At 41.7% G+C, this 22,779-nt stretch overlaps 1 protein-coding gene across 10 annotated transcripts in view; it reads left to right on the forward strand.

Moving 5' to 3' along the window:
- Erc2 (ELKS/RAB6-interacting/CAST family member 2) overlaps positions 1–18,018 on the forward strand; it is a 909,407-nt gene extending 891,389 nt beyond the window's left edge. For all 10 annotated transcript variants that reach the window (XR_016533027.1, XR_016533028.1, XM_090320748.1 and 7 more), the window contains one exon: positions 15,040–18,018. The gene's annotated coding sequence lies outside the window, so the exon portion shown is untranslated. The remainder of the gene's footprint in view (positions 1–15,039) is intronic.
- The last annotated feature ends 4,761 nt before the right edge of the window (positions 18,019–22,779 follow it).

Consider the following 22,779-nt stretch of genomic DNA (forward strand, 5'->3'; position numbering starts at 1 on the left):
TACTGAAAGGCATTCTCCAGCCCTCAGTCTTGGATGCCAGGTCTATCATAGAAGACTTAAGCTTGACTCCTGCCTGCCAGGACCTTGGAGTTTAATAGGGAAACTCCCAGCTAGTTCATGTATTATGAAAAGACATTTTCCTCTCTTTCATCTTCAAAATGACCAGCAACAAACAGTGCAAAACCTTCCCTCTCAGGGCAACTCTACATCTAAGTTGGAAGCACTTGTGAGAGCTCGAAGCCCCATAATGGATGGGAGAAGGGGCCATGGAGTCTATCAGTCTCCATGACAACTACAGAGGTCACTTAGATCCCTGCCCCAGAGTGGAGGCAGGAGGCTGAGGGCGGCAGTCCTGCGCTCTTGTACTTCATGTGCAGACCTACAAGGTCAGACTTCGTCATGGGACTTAAATGTAAATGCAGACCAGAAAGCATATCTGCTTTTGGCACTGTGCAAATGGAACTGGCCTTAGACTTTTCCTGAAATAACCTCTGCTTTTGCTAAACTCCTCATTCTTTGGAGGGAGATGTCATTGTTTCGCTTTAAGGTGGTCCATTGGGCAATGAAACTTCCTGAGTTGTGTACATGCGTGAGCTTGCAGAAATGTGTGGAGACAGCTGTTCTTTGTGTGTTTCTTAAAACCCACACCACAGAAAACAGAGAATCGGTATTTATGGAAGAGTTACCATTCTAGAAGTCATACTGGGACTTGAGTATGATGTTTTCCATTGCTTTAGCAGTCCTGTTTCCATACACACACCTAACACACGCTCAAAGATATGATGGATACTCCAAAACCCTCGTTCTGGGACATTCTAGCTCATTCTTGTAATGATCCAGCAATTCTACCCAACACAAAGAAAGGATAATAATCTCCTGTAGGGGAACCTGAATGGCATCTCAGATTCTGGGGCCTGACCAGGATGTACCAGAAAAATGCCATTTTGTTTATACAGTCAACAGAACTCACTTTGTAGCTTCAAGTTAAATAGACTTCTCTTAGATGAGAAGTCAGGTCACCCCAATGCAAGTAGATTTTGTGTTACATTTCCCCCAAGCACTCCAAGGTCAGTTATGAAACGATAAAAGGCAGGAAAACAGGATGCCATGCAAAGGGGTGGGGGTGAGAAGAACTCAGGCAGCAGATAATCCTGGCCCTGGCTGGGGGAGGCTTCAGATTGGAGCAAACAAATCCTTGGAGTTCTACTTTGCCTTTAAAGGCAGACCCTCCCTCAATAATCTTTTTAGCATCCCACTCTTTCAAAGACAACTTAGACCCCCAAAGTCCTGATGCAGTCAGAAAACATATGAATATCCCATCAGTGGTGTAGAATCCTCCAGATAGTTCACTGGATCTCACAATGATGAATGATCAATCACTGCATTTTTCCTAAATGAAATTAAGATGTTAAGATATATTGCTTGGGGCTTCTGAATGGGATTTCTGCAGTCTAATTTTCAACAGAAAATGTATTGCCTGGGAATCATTGGGACAGGGAGACACTTTAGGTCAGTGTTAAGGCAAAAAGTATTTGAGGGTAGGGAAGAAGGCTTCAGACATGTTATTTGTTTTTCATATTTAGAAGTGAGTTATCATCCCTCAAACCATGAAGCTGAAAGGCTAGAATAAAAAAAAACTTGGAAGAAGGGGGTAGAAAACCTTGATTCTCTTCCTTAAAGGAGGCTGTAGGTGACCTTATGGCTAAAAATTAATTTTAAAAGAGTGCAAAAGCCTTAAAATTGCACATAAATCCAGCTGCCTTTCCAATAACGCAGGGGAGTCATCTTTCTGTATGTACATATGACCTCCCCTTGGGAAAATCTTTCCACGTTTCCCTTAGATGAGTTCGTGGTCCTAAGCTGGTGGGAGACTCATTTGAGTGAGCAGCAGCAAGCTCTTCAGAGTTATGTCAAGCAAGAGGGTGTTCTGGGAATGGTGGAGAGTCCTTCTCCTTGGTACTCGGCAGGACTTGAAGGAATGAAATGCATGTTTGGTTGAATTACTTGTTGAATATTAATGTTGACTTTCATGTCTGAGATGCTCACTGGATGTGAATTGTAGGAAGTCAGAGCTTTGAGTGATCTCATTCAATTATGCATCTGCACTACTTAGTGTAGCCCCCTGCCCCCCACACTGTAGGGGAGGAGGTAAGGAAGGAAGTGAGGAAGGAGAGAGAGAGAGAGAGAAAGAGAGGAAGAAAAGAGGGGGAAGAAGAAAGTTAACACATTGACACAATGTAAAATCCAAACAGAACGTTCCTTTATAGCTCATCTTAAGTACTCGTTTCAACTCCACAGACTCAAAGAGATAGTTTTTGTCCTGTTTATTTGCTGACAGGTGGGCATTATTAGTACACACAGAGACCTTAAATATCTTTAAAGGCTCAGCTTCTGGCTGATACCTTGCTTGTGCCTTCCCCTTTCCCTGTTTCCTTCCCACTTACCAAAGAGTTTCCGCATACCACCACCCCCTCCCCCGCCAGGAGAAGGCTATTTCCTTCTGTTGCAGGAAACTGATTCAGTGGTTACTGAGAAAACACAAAGCAATTTGCAGCAAGTTGAAATTAAAGTACAATTAATCAAATGCAAAGCATGCAGCTTCTATCTGCCAAAACGAAGTGGGTTGTTTTTTTATTAATGAATTTCGGATGCCTGACAATGATATCAGTGTTCATGGCAGCGGGGTGGCTGGCTTCAGACCGCCATCTCTGGTCTGTGTGCACCCAGCATTTAGAATATTAAACAAAAACAGATTGAATTTGCTGCATTAGCTGTTGCCACATGGGAATGCTAATGGGTTTAGTGACCACAACCTACCCAGGCCAGTGTAAGTCAACAGCCAAAGGACCAACCTCAGTGGCTGGCTGTTTGTGCTTTGCCCAAGTTGTTTCAAGCTTAATTCTTTGCAGCTTACTTTTCCTGCTGTTTTGGCCTCTAAGAGGGTAGCGGACAACCCAGGCTAACAGAATGAGGATCGAGGGGCTTTCCCCCAACCTTCATGTCTCATATCTAGACAGGCTGGGGTTCTGATTCCTCTGTACCTCATTCTTGATACACTACATCTCTGGAAAAATGAAGTCTTCCCGCCTCCCTCCCCCAGTGAGAAAGCATTCTGCATAGCATTTGCACCTTGAAAAGCTTTCTCTGCCTCCTACCTAAGCCTTCATCCCTGGCTGAGAAACAAAGGTCACACATCTTCAATTCTGGGCAGCTGCATCAAGCGAGGACATTGCAGGACATTGGGAGTGAAGAGGTTAAATTGCTCAAAAGGCTGGTTCTGTGGTTTCCTGCCCACACTTGAGCTGGCCCTGAGGCAATGCTGGCTGTTTGGGGAGGGGCAAAGGAAGATCTTGCTTGGACCCAGGTGGCCAACAGGCAAACCATGTTATTAAGAAACAAGGATTGAAAAACCTTGATCTTCAAACGAGACCCCTAATTAGTTGCCAGCCCAAGAGTAAATGGCATTCCACCACAGTGAGAGGAGGGAAGGGTGCCTCAAATCCTAGAGACTAATTGCCATTGTAGGCAAGATGAAGATCCTGTTGTAAACACTTGTCATCCAGGCCACTTCTGGTCAGTCAACCTGAGATATCAAATGGTTCCTTTATGTTTCAGATTTTTCCAAAAATGCCCTTCTGGCCCACTTTCTTGGAGGGAGTATCTTTGTGCAAGGTAGAGCAGTATTCTTAGCACCCAGTGTATCTCTCTATGGCTTGTATGTGATGTGTATGAGAAGCTCATTCTAAACCAGATTTGAAAAGAGGTTTTCCTTTGTTCTCACCTGAATTTGAAGGGGCCATTTCAAAAATAAACCTTTGCTGTGGGCAGAAAGATTTTATTTCCAAAGATAATAGAGCTTCAAGTTTAGAGTCCCCCAAGTACAGAGGGGAGGGGTGGGTCTTCACAATGTGTTCGAGCAGGTATATATTTTTGTCAAGTCTGAAACTCCCCACCTTTTGTGTATTTCTTTTCTTAACAAGGGACTCCCAATTGATAGTCACTTCAGGCCACACAAAACCCAAACTGTGTGCTGCAGTATTCCAGGTGTGTGTCTTGTTTGCATCATGCATTCTGGGGATAGTGTTTTCTGTCTGTGCTTCAACTTCTTCCTTCTTGGTCCTGTTTGGTAATTGTGAAAGGAATAGCGAAATGTCTCCAGGCCATGCACAGGATGCTAGATTTTGTCTAAATTTGCTGTGTGTGTGTGTGTGTGTGTGTGTGTGAGAGAGAGAGAGAGAGAGAGAGAGAGAGAGAGAGAGAGAGAGAGAGAGAGAGGGAGTGTGACTGGGGATTGGAAGTAGGGCCTTGCACTCTTTCTTGGCTTTTACTTTGCTCTACCACTTAAGCCACACCTCCACTACTAGCTTTTCACTGACTAACTGGAGATAAAGGTCTCAGAGTCTAGCCAGGCTGGTTTTGAACCTTGATCCTTAAATCTCAGCTTCTTCAGTAGCTAGAATTATAGGCATAAGCCACCAGCACCCAGCTTAAACTCACTTTTGCATTGGGAAAATGTTTCAAGAGTTTGGGACCATGAGTTTACAGATTTCTTTGAGGGTAGCCTAGATTATACTAAACTCAGATGATCGAAGAGGGTAACCCCAAGAAAGATCTGGGAAGTATAAAGATTGGAGGGTGTTCCACTGTCTCAGGAGAACTAGGATTTTGTTATCTGGACACTATTATGTCAACCAGTAGTATGATTTGGTAATAATAACTCAGTGATAATGTCTGAATATTCCTTGGGGAAAAACTGTGACTTTTCTATTCACCTTTGAGATGGACTTTTAGCAAGCCCTGAAGGGACTTACTTTACATTGACATACAACACATGTCATATATGGTGCCCAGCCAAAGGCCATAGAATGGTAAACATCCTCACTGCCCTGAAGCTAAGTTTTATAGCTAGTTTTCCAGCCAAGGAACACAGCAATAGTTCCTTTGTATAAACTGTTACAGGACAGGAAAGGAAGGTATGAGTTCTAAACACAGGCTAAGGGTATTTGTTCACAGGATTTTATTGGCACCATTGTGAAGACAGATTGCTTTCTCCCTATAGGTAAGCTAGTAATTCCAGTAGGTAAGACAACCAGCCCCCGTGCCAATGTCCAAGAATGACTGGGACCAGTTCCCCCTTTCTAGAGTATGGGTGTTCTGTTTGTTGAATCACTTCTTGCCTTCAATTGTCAACACTCCCAAATATTCCCAAAGTATTATTTTAATTTTTTCTTATTCTTCTATATGTTTCTCTGGTTTGAGATGTTAGAAACTCGAAGCCAAACGTGGCATTATTTTGCACGAAAAGAAAGACTCACATGGGTTTTGACAACAAACAAAACCAGTTTTTGTTCTATCAGTTATGTTTAAAAGATTCCAATTTCAAACTAAACACAATGTGTGGTTATTCTGTCAGCGATTTATATAGCCACCGGGGCGCCGCAACTACACACTGCATACATCATTGTATTTTTAAAATGTACTTAATGAACATTTTTTTCTCTTCTCTAGTAACTACTTCATTGCCTTAAATGAATGCATTCCAATAGAATTTGTAACAAATGACCACTTTGTGTTTGCATTAATGCCAAACACGTTTAACAAATTTTTAAACAAGAAGCCCTGGCATCATGCCAAACTCCTAGAGGGACATTGAAGGAATGCTATAAATTTAAACTAGATTTTACCTTTTCACTTAGCTCAGCAAGTGTCTTAGGTGTCTTGCTATCTCAGGATTGTAGCAGTGGCATTTTATATCCAATGAGTTGTTCGTTTTCATTATTTTTATGACTCAGATTTTGCCTATTTCCACAAGACTTTTAAACTGATGCAGTCGTATCTGAAAAACTACAAGGCAGCTTGGAAATAGATCCTGTAAGTTCTGCAGAATTGTTCCCATCTTGATATAATCTCACCATGTTTAAAACAACATACATAGCCAGGCACTAGTGGCTCACACCTATAATCCTAGCTACTCAGGAGGCTGAGATCTGAGGATCCTACTTCAAAGTCATCTGAGGCAGAAAAGTCTAGAAGACCTGATCTCCAATTAACCACCAAAAAGTCAGAAGTGGAGTTATGGTTCAAATGGTAAGTGCCAACCTTCAGTGAAAAAGACAACCAAGAATACAAGGCCCTGAGTTCAAGGCCTACTATCAGCACATTCAAAAAAAATTTAAACACATGCAACCACTTTGTCATAGTTGGTTTTGCCTCCTATTCAAGAGATATTTAGTGATCTCATTGTCCTGACTGAGAGAAGGGAAGTGTTCCTTGCATCTAATGGAGTGTTGCTAAATGTCCTATCCTGCCCAGATTAGCTCTCCCACAATAAACAATTGTTCAGTGCAAACACCATAGTGCGGAAACTGAGACACCCATTAAATAGAGTAACAAAGGCCTTTGACTGTGGGCAACCTGTCAAGGTAAAGAAGGTGCTCTTTAAAGAATTATCTATTGATTATTTGAAATAGGAAAGGGAAGGGGGGAAAACAAGATGATTGGGAGGGGTGGAGGGAGGGAAATGGGGACAGAAGCATGAGAAAGGGTATCAATGTGTGAGAAGTAAAGCACCTACTATCTGGTGAATGTAACTGTAACCCCTCCATACATTACAATAAATAATAATAAATAATTCTAAAAATTATAGCCATATACATCTGAGCTCAGCCAGTATTGTTAAGAGTATAAGTTGTGTTGGGTGGGAGATTCTTGATTTTTGTTCAAGGCCTTCTTGTTGTTGAGAAGAAAAGAACACAGTCCCTACTACCTTAGACCAAAAATACAGATCGAGGTGCTGCCAGACTGGCTGGTGGCTGGAATGTGTGCTGTCAACTTGGCTGCCACATGCAGAAGGCTGGTCCTGGGATCTAGTCTCCTAGGCAAGGAAGCGATGTGCCACCAGATAATGAGATAGTTCTAGATGTTTCATGGGGAAACCCCTAAATTTCAATAGCTTTGTGATTACTGTCATGGGTAGCAGACTATTATTGGTTCTATGGTGTTATTAAAATAAACTTTTCTTAAAAAGGAAATTGATTCAGGTTCCTAAAGAAGAGTGCTTAAAGAACAACATTAATTAAATACTACAGGTGTTTCAGATTACAAAAATTGGAAGGTAACACACACACACACACACACACACACACAAAAACAACAACAACAAAAAAAACCTTTTAGGAACACTTGGCCATATGGTGAAAGAAATGAATTCTAAAGATGAAAAGATACAGTTTTAATGAAGGCCTTGAAAGATGGAGAATTTGACCCAATCTATTCAGCCAACCTTAAATTTGATTTCCTCATCTGCATACCAGGTTGTTAACTAAGCAGCTTAAGTACCATAATTCATGCAAAAATTCCAGAGCCCAGTGGCAGATAGCATGCACCAAAAACAGTGAGTTATTGATAGTCCTGAGCACAGGGATAATGGCAAAAAATAAATCCTAAGGACCCACAGCAGAATGTGCTGTCATTGCCAAGGACACATCGCAGGTGTAAAATATCATGGGTAAATTACACCCAGTGCAGGAAGGGAAGATGTAAAGCATTGTCTCCCAGTTACCTCTTCCCACCATGCTCTGGATAGCCTATTTGCAACTCTGAGCTCAGGGCTGGCCCCGCCCCTGCCCCCCCATCCTACCCGGCCCCGCCCCCGGCCCTTTGGGCTCTAAAGTGTTACATTTTATTGCCCTGTGGAGCTGTAGGAGGCCACTCTCAAGGTAAAATGTTGCTCTCCGCTCATATTTTTGAATTATGGCTTCAAGGTGGTTGCTCCTATCAAGAAAATTAAATGATTTAACATAATTTGTTGCCACTTTGATCACAACAATAATAAATAAATCTTCATGAGGAAAACGGGAAACCCATTCTGCCCCATTTTAAAAGATGTTAAGTAATAACACAGATGTAGTTATACTTTTTTTTTTCTTTTAAGCAGGATGGACTCTGTCGAGCTTTCCTGTGAATAGAGTTGCTCTTTGGAGCTGTTCTTCAGGATGTCCAGAGCCCCAGAAAAAGTCCTCCTCCTCCTCCTCCTCTTCCTCCTCCTCTTCCTTCTCCCCTTCCCCCCTCCTCCTCCGTTAATTAGTCTATCGGGAGCTGGTATTTAAGGCGGCACCATGTGCAATGTGTTAGGACATCCAAAGCCGTTGTGAATGGGTGTCTGTTTTTGTACCTGGGGGCACATTGCACACATTTGGGAAGCACATGGATATTAACCCAGATGTCAAAAATAGCCTGCGTTTTACTACTGTTATTAAACAGTTTCCCCTTTAACCCGTCCGTGTTTACCAAAGACCCCTTTCTCCCAGCCTGTTTCTGCAAATCACTACTGAATCGGCAGGAGAAGAAAGCCATAATCCGGCAGGTGTCTTTATTCCAAAGAAAAACAGTCTGAGGAGATATTTGTGAGCCACCACAGGTTTATACCCTGCTCTCTCAAGAGCCCTTGTCCTGGGGTGGAATCTCACTGGGGCTCAGCCCGCCCCTCCCACCCATTCTGCATCCCAACGTAAGCCAAGCTAAGGGAGACCACACAATCAAATGGGTATTTTATTCCACAAAGGAAATAACTTATTTAAGCATGATACTAGTTATACATTCTTTGACTTTAAACTATCAAAAAGCAGCAAAACATTGTAATGGAGAAAAAAATAACAACTGTCCTCCCCAGATAAATAACAATATCCCGGTATAGATACTTGTAAATGTCTATGCTTATGTGTGTGGATGCAAAAGTAAGATTAAACTATACATGCAAAATGGTTATCTGCTTTGGTTTTCAACCAAATGAGAGTCACTTCATAGAATATGTGCTTCCTTAGCACAGCATATACTTCATGGAGCAATATTTAAGTTCTTGTTTGTAGCCAGCTAGGTGCCAGTGGCTTACACCTGTAATCCTAGCTATTCAGGAAGGCTGAAATCTGAGGATTGAGGACCACCCAGCACAGACAAGAGACTCATCTCCAGTTAACTACCAAAAAAAGCGGGGCTATGACTCAGTAGCTCAAGCCTTGAGAGAGAAAGTCTAGGCCCCAACAATAAATGAATAGATAAATAAAGACTAAGGCACAGTGCCCATGCCCAGAGATCAAGTAAGTAAGTAAATAAATAAATAAATATCTTCATTGTGCTAGGTGAGGTAGCTCAAGTCTTTGAGAAACAGAGATGCGGAGATTGCAGCTCAAAGCCAGCCCTGGCATTAAAAAAAAATCCTGGGATTTCATTTCCACCAATGGTCAATTGCTGTGGCAGCAATCTGACATTCCCAGTGACATGGGAAGCACAAGCAAGAGAATTGCACTCTAGGCTAGCTCTGGCATAAAGTAAGATCCTACCTCAAAAGTTAACTATGATAAAGTTGGGCTGGGGATGTGACTCAGTGGTAGATTGCCTGCCTAGCAAGCCTGAGTTCCATTCTCAGTAACACACACACACACACACACACACACACACACACACACACACACACACACACCTCATTCATGTACTAAGCAGTATGTCTGTGGTTCTGTCTTCCCTGAAGAATCCAGTCTCTCTGAGGGTATGGGTCTTTTCTTTTTCCTATACTCCCCCTTCGCATCAAATCCTTTGCCTGCCACAGAAAGATGCCATATTAGTTTTTATTGCCGAATATTGCATCACCACAGTTTATCTGTTTTATTATCCCACAGTTCTCTACTGGCCAGAGACAGAACTCAACAGAGCTCTCAAGGGAGACCTTACTGGATTTTTAACTCCAGAGGGCTGGAACCCGTCCATCTAGGAAGCTGTTCCATTAGTTGGCAGATTTTGTCACCCTGTGCTAGGACTGAGATACTCTGATACTTGGCTGCTGCTTCCCAAAGGAAGCGTTCCATCTTGGTAGTGTTGCAAATTTCACCGAGTCTGGTGATCAAGGGCTCCTGTCATTAAAGGAAGATCACTTGGTCTAATCTCCTTTTAGATTAATTTGAAGCCAGTTGATTGGTAGCCTTCATTGCCTTTGTAATTCACGGTCTGATATGTTCTTAGTTCTAATGCTAGAAGTTAGGGTAGATTTGGTCAAGATGGGGCAGGTGTTAATTGGATTTTCAGATTCTCTAGTCACTCTGTAATATCTGCAGAATGAATGAGTAAACCACTCTCTCCCAGGAACTGTACAAGATGTGAGGATGCTAAGAGAGCAGAATGGCCTGGCCCTGTCTTCACATAGCTTACAGTCTGGACTCTGGCTAGTCAATGGAAGTAAGTACTAGCCAACATGTGTACTACTGAGTTCACATGCAGTCACGTTTTGAAAAGTGATTAAGAAAGCTAGGATGTATTCAGTGGCAAGGTGCTTGCCTAGCAAGTGCAGTGCCCTGGGTTCCATCTCCACTACTAAAAACAAAGAAATAGACAAACATATATATGTATATAAAAACAAAAATCACCTCAGCCAGGCACTTGTGGCTTCTACCCATAATTCTAGCCACTCAAGAAGCTGAGATCTAAACATCGTAGTTCCAAGCCAGCCTAGGAAGGAAAGTCTGTGAGACTCCCATCCCCAGTTAATCACACAAAAACCCAGAAGTGGAGTTGTGGGTTCAAGTGAAAGAGTGGCAGTCTTGAACAACAACAACAACAAAAAAACAAGCAAGAGTAGATGGTAGTCACTGAGTTCAAGTCCCAGTACCAGTATGGGGGGGGGCGGGGAAGAGAGGTGTCTAGATAGGTTAATGATACTATATTTTCTTGCATTCATTGCATTCAGTACATCGAAAATATTTCACTATGAAGTCAACGTAAAAAACAGTCATTGAGGGCCAGGAGTTTGGCCTAGTGGTAGAGTGCTTGCCTAGCATGTGCAAAGACCCTGGTTCGATTCCTTGGTACCATATACATAGAAAAAGCCACAAGTGAGCCAGACATGGTGGTTCAAGCTTATAATCCTGGGTGTTCAGGAAGCTGGGATTTGAAGACTGCATTTCAAAGCCAGCCCAGGCACTGAAGAATGTCAGACTCTCATTTCCAATTAACCAATAGAAAATGAGAAGTGGGGCTGAGGCTCCGGGGGTAGGGTGGTAGTCTTGAGCTGAAGAGCTCAGGGACAGCACCCAGGCCCAGAGTCCAAGCCCCATCACACACACATGCACACACACATACACACACACACACACACACACACACACACACACACACACACAAAGCCAGAAATGGTGCTGTAGCTCAAGTGGTAGAGCTCTAGCCTTGCGAAAGCCCAAGGACAGTGCTCAGGTCCTGAGCTCAAGCCCAGGACTGGCAAAAAAATAGATACATAGTCATTGGCATGTTTACATTCTTTTCTATGTTTAAATCTTCAAAATCTGATACACATTCCACACTTTAATCCCATGTAGATTCGGATTCAGTCCACTTCAAGTGCACAGTGGCCGCACATGGCCAGCCACTACCCTCGTGAGCAGTGAAGGGCTAGACAACTCACAAAAGGGAAGAGCGCAGTGCATGTGAGACTTCCCAGAAGATCACGTCTAAGCCAGGAGGGAAGGAGAAGTAGGGATCCATCAGCCGGGTCCTGGTGGCTCACACCTATCATCCTAGCTAATCAGGAAGCTGAAGATCTGAGGATCATGGTTCAAAGCCACCTTGAGTAGGAAAGCCTATGCGACTCTTATCTTCACTTAACTACCAAAAAGTCAAAAGTGGAGGTGTGGCTCAAGTAATAGAGCACAAACCTTGAGCAGAAAAGCTCAGGGACAGCACCTAGGCCGAGTTCAAGCCACAGGACTAACGCGCGTGCTCTCCCTCTCTCTCTCTCTCTCTCTCTCTCTCTCTCTCTCTCTCTCTCTCTCTCTCTCTCTCTCTCTCTCACACACACACACACACACACACACACACACACACACGGATCAATCCATCAAATGTTGGCATAAGGCACCTCTGACTAAAAGCCACAAAGGCTTCAGGGCTATGGAGGCTGCTGCGCATGGGTGGACAGGGCTAAGAATGCAGCTAGAGAGAAAGGCCAGAATGGCCAAAAATCCATGGGGGTGGGGAGGGCTTGTTTATAAAGGGGCTATAAACAGAGGCTGTAAAGTATAGCTGGGGAGGCATGATGGAGTGGCCATCACACTGCAATAGCCCAATAGACCTGTTGGCTGCCCCTGCAGTGTTGGCTGGTGTAGAGGGGAGGAATGGGGGTGGGGTTGGGGCTAAGGCCTCTGGCTCTGACCATCCAGGTAAAGAGGGCTGGCCCAGGAACCATCTCACAGCGGGTGGCAGCCCAGATTGCTTCATTGCTGGAAGCCAGGATTCTTCTAATTTGACCCTCAACAAGGGGTAGTCGGCATTCCTCAGGCTGACAAGCTCATCTGGGCCCCCCCTCTCACTTGTGCAAGTCTCCAGAGGAATGTATTGTTTTAACTGAAGGAATAGCCACTTTTTTGTTGCTGTTTAAGGGAAAGTCATTTTATTTGCTGAATATGCTTATATAGTAGACTATAAAAGACATTCTGTGACCATGTATTCACACGATAGCAGTCATAGCTGGCATTTGTCTTTAGAAATGGAGGAGAAAAAAAAAATCAAAGGAAAAGAACCCAAAGTAGAAGGTAAGGGTAAGGGCTATGTGTTGTTTTTTCCTGAAAAAAAAAATGCATCAGGTATGCTCCAAGATTATATTTTGTTTTCACTTATTTTGTTTGTTAAGTTGGCTTTTTTAAATCAGCCTTTCAACTGGCACCACATTTTGAGAGTTCTCTTATCTGCAATGTAAACCTTACCTGCCATTGTGAGGCACTGTATTCTGTCTTGTGACCTGCTAGCCAGCTGGAGACCTTTCTCACAACTGAATAAATGATTGTTCTTTGCTACTTTATCTTGGAAAAACATCAAGGACATCAGACATTCAATGTGATTATTTTTCATTCATTTCCTCATCTGTAGAAAATGACCTGTGTTCATTTAATACCACCTGGATCTCTCTTTACCATTTAATCATGTGGCCTCTTAATATATTGGTTAGCCCTTTAAAGGGATGATTAAGAAATGCTTAGTGCACAAAAGAATTAGAGCTATGCACAGCTCATGAAACGGAAAGCGTGCTCTGACTTACAATTTTCATACAAAGTTTGCAGAGATTTTGTATGCCAGATTGAGTAATATGATCTGCCCTAGGAACTCCCTAACTTTTCTGGCTCTGCAAAAGTCATTCCCCTCCCATTCCCCTCCCAACCCCCCACCCCTCACCCCCGATTCAAGTTTCTTAACCAGAAGGGTTACACCAAAACTCCTCAGTGTATGAATTAGCAGAGTTCATCCAAGCCACATATTTCACTTGCACTACTCAATAATGGCTTCAAATAGCTGCCTACCTGAGCAAACTATAGGATTGCTGGCACTCTCCTTAGCCAGTGGGATCTGAAAAAGGTATACCCTTTAATAAATCAGACGGCTCAGGTTAAATATAAAAATGTAAGGTGTGTGTATGGAGTGGGGGGTGATCTTACCCTCCCTACCACAGACCACACTGCTATGTACCCAGACACTCTAGAAGCACTCAAAGGCCTTACCAAAAGGAAAATGCCAGCACACACCTACACACAACTGGTGGATGAACCCCTCTTCTCTCAGCTCAGAGCTTCTCCCCAGGCCCTGTACTAGGATGGTGAGAAATCTTGGGATATTTTGGATACCTGATCCCCAAGACATGAAATAGGCAAATGGATCCATGCTGTGTTTGTGTTTAGTGTTAAGCATGTGAACAAGTCACGGATGTCAAGGGGAATGATAACTTCCTGCCCATCTGCTCTATCTAAGGATATGTCATCCCTTAGTTTCTTTCTTGCTATGGTGAAGTTAATCATTTTAGTCACTGCAGAGCACATTTCAGTGGCATAAGTACCATTACAAGATGGTTGTGAACCACTGCTCAGTAACCTGAACAGAAACTCTGTGCCTGGTGATAAATGACTCCTGGTTTTGCTCAGCCCTGTAATTCTAGATACTCAGGAGATCTCAGCTGAGATCTGTGGGTCAAGGTTTAAAGTCAGCCCAGACAGAAAACCCATGAGACTCTTATCTCCAGTTAACCAGGAAAAAGCTGGAAGTGGAGATGTGGCTCAAGTGGTAGAGTGCCAGCCTTAAACAACAACAACAAAAAGCCAAGCAAGAGCTCAAGCCCCAGTATTGACAAAAACAAAAAAACAATAACAACAACAACAACAAAAACACCTATCATAGCCAGCAACAACAGCCCCCTGGCCCATGGAAATCTATAGCATATTTTCTGAATTTATGAATATCTACCTATTCTACATATTTCACAGAAAAAATCATATAGTATTTGTATTTCATTGGTTGAGGTTATTGCACTTAGTATGAAGTTTTCAAGATACATCTAGGTTGTAAAATGTCCAAACTTTTCTTATGGCTGAATAATGCTTCCTTGAGCGTACCTTTTGTTTATCTGTTCCTTTGTAGATAGTCACTTTAAGTTACTGTGGTTTAATGACACTTGGGATATCTGTTCATGTCCCTGGTGTCCTGTCTTCTCAGATCTCTACCTCTCTGACTCTCACATTCTTTTACCTTGTTGTTGATACAATTCATAAGTGTATGTTAAAGTTTTTTGGCATCTTGATGATTGCTAACTCTCTTAATCTCTATGAATCAAGGTTCAAAAATGTAGAACCATAGTCACTGTAGAAAAATGTGGAGAGAACCAAAATATTGATACCCAAGTCAATCACGTAGAAATAATCACTGGAACATTTTAGCATATTGCCTTTGGAGTATTCTTTGTAGAGCAAGATGCCTATGGATATACGTGTGACACAGTTTGTGAGGGGCCTCTTCTCAGAAGCATGCTCAGGACAGAACTTAGCTTTGTGTTTGCATTGTCTTTTCTCTATGCCATCTCCTCCTTTTTCCCTGCATACTGCTTGCTCTCCTACTCCAATCAAAGAGGTTGGGAGAGAGCTGGGTGCAGTGGAAAAGGCAAGAGAGTTTCTTCCAGTTGCCAACTCCAATCTCTCCAGCTGTTGATTTCCTTGCTAATCATGCCCTTTGTTGTTGCAGCTATCAGAAAGGCTGAATAAAGGGGAAACACAACTCTGCAGCAATATTCTGATCACCTCTTGCAGTGTGACCCACATCACTGCTCATCACCACCAGAAGCAACGAACTGAAGGGGAAATTGCACTTTCATTCCAGAACATGAATCTGCTGTTCATTCTGGTATTCCTTTCTTCATCTCATGTCGTTTCCCATGGATTTGAATATGCTAGAAAGGAAGAAAGCAGAGAGGAAGAGGGAAAAAAAATGACAGAGACTCTGTTTTTCTGAGGGGATTTGGTGCATTTGAATATGATCATCTCTTTGGAATGTCCTGATTTGATCATGTTGTATTTCTTTTTCATTTTTCCTTTTACTTAAACCTCAGTGGATACATTGGAACTCCATGGGATTCTTTGAATTCAGCTTCTGTTGGACAGCTAGCTTCATCCAGTTATTCTGCTGGTCAGAGTGGTTATTCCCAATGACGTAGGTTATCAAATGGTGTCAATTTGCTATGAGTGAGTGGTATTGGCAGTGTATGTATACCACGATGCACGGAGTGTTTGATAAAGAGACCAAAAGATGAAAATATGGTGGTCCGTTAACCTCCTCTAATTCTTTAATCTGCTGTTTGAAGAACTGCATTTTGATGGTTTCACCAGTTGTTACCTCTGGGCCAGGTTGGAAATGAAATCAATTTTTTAAACCACTAATACCTGCCAAGAAATCGCCTTATGAGAACATGGTGTGTGTCTCTGACAATGTATGGCACATCTAAATTGATCATTCATCATCTGATCTTCTTGCTCATGTACCAAGGAATGGCAAAAGCCTGAGGCACCCATTTAAGCGTTCTAGGCATCCCCTGTGCTGGGATGTGGTCTAGCCTCAGGCTATTACTATTCTTGTACCTGCAGGTCTCCATGACAAAGCTGGGACTCATTCATATTTCAAGATCTAAAGGCTTACTGTGCAAACAGTGTAAGCTTAGATCTTCTGTAAAATCAATGGTCATATCTCACTTTAAAAAAGAAAGAAAGAAAATGTCTCCAACATGGATTGCAAACCATTTTCATGTGAAAACATTGATGAATGAGGAATAATCACAAAAGCTGTGTATCTGTATATATATATAGTTCTCTACACAACATGTACGTGGATCCAGTCATTTACTTAAAGCACATGCCAGGGAAAAGAGACCAAATGTCTAGGTCTTTTACACACAGTGATATGGTACTAAGGAGAATTAAGCTCCTCCTGTTTCCTCTGAAGATTAATACTAATTAAAGTTATTATAACTTCCTAAACTGATGACTAAAGTCTGGCAAACGTGCACCTGTTGATCTATTTTTCTTGTCCATGGAAGAAATCCTTCCACATATATGCAAGTGGGAGATGAAAACTTTCATTTCTTTAAAGGACAAACAGTGAATTAAGCATGAGTGGCCTTAATGAAAACTAATTATCGTTCTTTGCTGCTGTGGAAAGGATTCTAAACAATCGTTCCTGAAGTCTTGCATTGAATTTAGTTGTTATTATTATTATTTAATGTGAGTACAATTAACGCTGGATCTTTCTGGTGAGCCATAGATATATTTAAAAGATGACACTATTTATTGGAGGAAATGAAACTATCTCTTGAATTACACCTTTTATCTATTGGTGAGTCAGGAGAAGTTGTATAATCAAGCAAGTTTCCTGCCTCTGGTTTTGTTCCTGTTGTCAGTAAGTAGCAAACTATGTCAAGCTTACAGTGTTGCAAAAGCAATCCAAATACATTCATGGTTTAAAAGTTTGTCCTACAACTATTCAAAGGATCTGGGTCTTAGGGAAGTGAGCAGAGTTTTTGGCAAACTCAGTACTCTGAGACCCAGTGTAACACTGAAAAACCCAAGCCCCAGAGGCATGGCTCTGAACAGTTTGAGTGTCAGTCCTCAGAGAGGCAGTACTCCCTGCCTCACCCCACCAGGTCCAGACCTGAACTCTGCAATGGAATGCTTGAAGTAGGAAGTAGGAAAGCCAGTAGGGAATGCAGGATCCTTCGAAACTGAAAATAAAGGAACCAAATGTGTATAGTTAGTTAGTCCTTCATACATGCCAATTTTGTCACGGCTATCATTTGGGGAGTCACTTTTTTAACTCCACTTTATTGGCTGAAAGTATTATTTTTTTTTACCTTTATGCAAGCATATCATTTGGTCCCTGAAAGTTAAATTTGACCTAATATAGCATCTTTTCTCATCTCATATACTATCGTCTGATGTTTTGGGGGCTGGGTTGCAAAAAATAAAACCCATGCTTACCCATTAAAAATAATCTCTGGGTTTACAACAAACACTGTGATGTTTGGAAGCTATTTCCTTGGTGAAAACTTAACAAGTTCCCTACTCATTGATGTAGTTGGAAAAAAAAAAAAAACGTTTGGACTAACAAGATAAGTTGGTGTAAGTCTTATGTGCAAAAATCAGGCTTGTACTTTATACCCCATTTAATTTATATGTATAGTCTCAATTTTGTATTGAATGATTTTTGTGTATCCCGTATGCACATTTAACCAGTGTGCCAGCTTTCATTTGAAAGTGGGTTTTACTTTTTCAACAGTGTTATTTATGATGAGATCTTGTGTATTGACATCAGCTCAATCTGCAATGTTTTTTGTGTAGAGTGCCGTTTGAATGCTGCCAGAGGTCTATGTAATCTAATTCTCTGAGAGCTTCATTTGATAGTGCTTCTTGTAATATTTTTCAAGTGAGTGTGGCATGTGGGTTGTGATATAGACCGTGTGATTATTGGACATCGCTATGAAAAAAAACACATAAATTAAACTAAGGAACCCTCAAAACTACCAGTGGGCATGTATTAGCCAGTCATTGTAACCTCGTGTCTAGTAGAAATGCAATGTACAAGGTATGTACAGTTCGCAAATTTGTTATCATGTGTATGAGAAGTACTTTGTGCTGAGCGCCTTATGTCATCAAATAAACCTTGGTTCTTTCTGAAGCAAGTTTGTTTTGTCTCTAACAAATGCTCTAATCATGGTGATTTCTAATAGATCTCCACAGAGGGTCATGAATCTCCACATGAAAGAAAAAAAAAAGAGAAAAAACACAGACATCATTGCTCACTTAACTGGAAGACCATGATGTAAAATTTCCTCCATGTTTGGATGGACCTAGAGGTTCAAATCAGGAAATTAATTTATTTATAATCTTTCTCCTTCTTTCCCTCTCTCCCTCTTTCTCCAGATCTTCTTTCTTTCTTTTCTTGTTTCCCTTTAGTCTCTCTTCCTACCTATCTCTCTCCTCTTCTTTTTTACTTTATCCTTCTCTTTGTTTCTCTCTACATTTTCCCGTTGGTTGGCTTGAGGTTTGTTTTTATTCAATAAGCTCTCTCTACTTGATGGAAAAGATGTCCCCCCCCCACACACACACCAGAAAGCTTTGAATTCTTGGAGGTTTTAGAGGAGAGCTACTTTCCCTCCTCATACCCACATTTGTTCCTTAATGGAACAGTTTGGGATTCTTTTCCTTCTTGTTTTATTTTTTGGTGTTGATACTGGGAATCAAACTCAAGATCGTGCCCTTGCTTGACTTTTCATTCAAGGCTGCTGCCATCCCCCCTTTTGCCACAGCTCCACTTCTAGCTTTTTGCTAGAGATAAAGATTTTTGTGTCCAAGTTGGCTTTTAATCTCCATCCTCAGATCTCAGCCTGCTGAGTAGCTAGGATTACGCTCAGTTCCCAGTTTGGAACATTCTTTTTTTTTTTTGAAAGGTTATTCAGAAGTATAAGACTTAGTGCTGGACATCTTTATTGGCTATGGAAGACAAAAGTTTCTGATAGCTTTCCTTCCAGAAAAGAGAGACAAGAAAATGGAACAGGAGATGTACTAGCCAGCCTGGCTGCCACTTTTTAACATTTCTTTGTTTCTTATGCCACTGCTTGCAGGCACATCCTCAGTCATCCAGGCAAAACCCACTCAGCTTGGCAAATCACAGATGGTGGCCTGTCACAATGATGACCTTTTTGCTATACATCTTTTTCAATCCTACACATCCAACTCCTGGTTCCTTTAAAGCTTGCAGTCATAGTCCAAGGAACAACTTTCCAATGTCTACCAGAACAGACTGAAAGCAGTAAGTGATTGCTAGATTATCCTGTAATCCAATATCCCCATTTTTTTTTTTACCAGATGGGGAAACTGACCCAGTCAGAAGTGACTGAGCAACATAGAGAAGGTCAGTTAAAATTCAAAATAGTATGCCTAGAACCCTGGAAATATATGTAACCCTAAAATGTATCTGGGGGATGTGACCCCCCAGTGTATGGGGGCAATATCATTTGGTGTCTGTACTTTATGAGTTTAAGGGTTTAAATTCCTTCACAGTCAGGTACATATTGGGGAACCTGCAAAGTTGTTTGCCTTTTCACTTGGGTGCCTTTTTATAGAAAGAGAACTTTTGTTCAACAAGAATTTCTTACCTCATAGAACTTCCTGAAGCAGTCAGCATGCGTTCAGGCCTGGTTATGTAAACCCAGCTGGCCAGATGGAGCCTCTGCTTCTTTACCCACAAACCAGCCCCTTCAAAGCAGCCCCCACCCTGCTGGACCTCAAGGGCAGGTGATTGTACCCCTGGTTCTCGTCATGCACACAGACTGGATTTGGGCACACTTCTGATGTGGATCTTCAGGTCTATGAGATTGCCTCTAGTAATGGAAATCCTGTTACAGAAGACTAGAGAGACTTTCTCATTCCTTAAATTTCTGATACATAGTATCAGTCATACTAATAATAAATTAGCACAGATAATTGTTGAACATTATCATTTGCTAGGAATCAATTTCCAGGCATCAACTCCCTTCATCTTTATCAATAGTTCCAAAAGGTAAATAGTGACATGATATACATTTTACTTAGTAAAGTGCAGGTACAAGCTGATGACCAGAAAGGATGTGACATTATAGAGCGTTACGCTATCTGACCTCATTTATCCTCGTAGTAATTCCATAAGGCAGATGCCATGAGTACCCCATTTACAGACAAGTAAAAGAAGGCCTTGAGAACTGGTGCATGGTCCTCTGTTATGAACCCAATGGCTAGCAAGAGCCTCTGATTATGAGAAAGTTTGGGCCTCAGACCTGGCATTCAGATCTTATTTGTACCCATCTAGCAGGGCTTCTGAGTTACATTTAGTCACTAATTTAACTACACGGCCCAGTGGAACTGATCATTGCTTCACGGACTACCTACAGCAGACTGATAACACAAGCAAATGGGCCATGGAAGGCTATGGGTCCCAAGAGAAGTCAAGTCACACATGAAGAGAAATCTAGTCAAAGCTTGGGGGAACAGATTGGACTTCCCCCTTATCCAAAACGGTTCATGGATGAAGGGTTTTGGATACTTGGGATTTTTTTTTTTAATTTAGAATATTTGCACACACACACACACACACACACACACACACACAAGATGTCATATCAATATACCCAAATCTAAACACAAAACTCAATTACGTTACATATACTAAGATAAGAAATCTTATAGACAAGAGTGGTAGCATGGGATTTCCCATTTGGGTAATTCTGTTTATGTTCAAGAAGTTTCAGGTTTTAGGCCATTTGGATTTGCAGATTAAGAATGCTTAACTTATCCATTAGGTTGAATCCTACTTCTGTGTCTCTTGCTTTTCTGGGATGTGGGTACAGGGATTTGAATTGAGAGCTTCATGCTCATGGGGCAAGTGCTCTACTATTTGAGCCACAATTCTAGTCCCTCTTGAATGTTTTGCTGAAGCTCTCAGTCCCTAGGCACTACTCACTTCCAAAAGATTCTTGATCCTTCCTGAGGACTTCATTTGAAGCATCTCATATGCGAGGACTGAATAGGGAACCTCAGTCTCTGGTAGGAAGGTCTCGGGCACCATGCTAAGAGAAGTGGGCCTGTGAAATTGGCTATGGATTTTTCACATCGGTCACTTGAATGTCACTCCTTTGATGTCTGCCAAATCTGCAAGCAATACGTTGCCTTAAGTATTTTAAATGAAAACTGGCAAGCCTGTCTCACTTAAATAATATGCCAGTGGCATAAATGAAAAAGCAGAGTCATTTGTTCTACATAAGTAGTATCCAATATGAAGAGGAAAAACAATGAAAGCAAAGGCTCAGCTCAAGTTACATGCACAGGGAGTCTGGTGAAGGGCTTGTAAGGCTGAACTCAGGCTTCCTTCCTGCTACTCATGGTCAACAAGGGACCATGGCTTTGACCCACAACTCCAAGTAGTTTCAGGCTATGCCCAATGGATTACCTAAAACTCATATTTGCAAGGCCCACTTTGCTTCCTGAAGTTTAGGAAACCCTCCCGCAGCAACAGTTATAGATTCTAGAATAAACTTGCATTTCAATATGCCAATTTTAGAACATTCATATTTGCAGAAAAAAGTGAGAGTTTACCTATACCCCTTTTCTGTATACGTATAGTTCCTCATACTATTATTAATTAGTATGGAATACTAATCACTCATTGAAGCAATAGCAGCAATTCATAGTTAACTAGAGTAGTTTGTCTGGATTTTAGTAAAATTCCCTTTCTCTGCTCATCAGGAAGTGCTCAGAAACTTACCCAGGATATCACACTGCATTTGATCATCACATTTCCATAGGCTTCTTTCCGCCATAGGTCACTAAGACTGTGCTTTTTTTTCTTTTTCTTTTTTTTGATTGCCATGGCAGTTTTGAGAGGCCCTCGTTAAGTATATTGCAGAACACTTTCTACTAGACTTGACTGTTGGTTTGTTTTTATTTTTTATTTTCCTCAAGAGGCACTTTACAGAATTCCTAGAGTATGGTGATACCAAGGGTCAAGTATACTAGCAATATGACTTACGGCTGTTGACTCTGACCTTGGTGTTGACAAGTTTCTCTGCCAAGGTTATTGCTTGTCCTGTTGGTGATGGACTTTTCAACTGCAGAGATAAAAGATTCAACTTCTGTTTTAGAATGGAGGGTACCCTAGCTATCAAACAAGAGGACCAACAACAAAGAAAGCCTTTGGACCAAAATGTATTTCCATCAGAAGCTTCTTCGCTGCTTCTGTGTGGAAATGCTGTTGCTGAGTTCAGCCTCATCTCCTCCACATGGATTATGTGACTGTCCCTGGCACAAATGGTCAAGCTGAGAGTAGATTCCTTCCTAAGGGCAGAGAAAAGCCAGTATTTTTATAGCTTAAAAACCAGGTGTTGCCTGTGATAAAACTGGGACTTCACATGGGAAGATTCTGGAGCGAGACCTTGCACACATCCAAGACAAATCTTCTGTCTTGTGTAGCTACACCTCACAGAGGTGAGGCTATTTCGGTTTTCTATTTAGTAGGAGAAATACAACCATTCCAGTGGTTCCATGTGTCCATTGTCATTTTTTTTGTTTTTTTTTTCAAGGATTGACTATACACAAAAGAATAGCACAATAAACACAAGATAAGTTAAATAAAAATAAATATATGACCAGACATGGCAATGTTGTAATATCAGAAGGCTGAGACAAGAGACTCATGAGTTTGAGGCCAGTCCTTTGGCTACATAGCAAGACCCAACTGAAACAAGCAAATCAACATGCATATACATGCCTATTATTGGGTATTGTAAGAATGATGGTAGAGATAGGGACTCAGGTGCCCTGTCCTAAAGGAAAGTGTCATGTTCCCCTCCTTACTAGAAATGGAGCCTCCCACCCCACTTCCCCACCTTATAGACTCCCAGGGAAA

The sequence above is a fragment of the Megascapheus bottae genome, chromosome 2 (genome assembly GCF_031878675.1).
Source record: "Megascapheus bottae isolate mThoBot1 chromosome 2, mThoBot2.hap1, whole genome shotgun sequence".
In the NCBI taxonomy this organism is placed as follows: domain Eukaryota; kingdom Metazoa; phylum Chordata; class Mammalia; order Rodentia; family Geomyidae; genus Megascapheus; species Megascapheus bottae.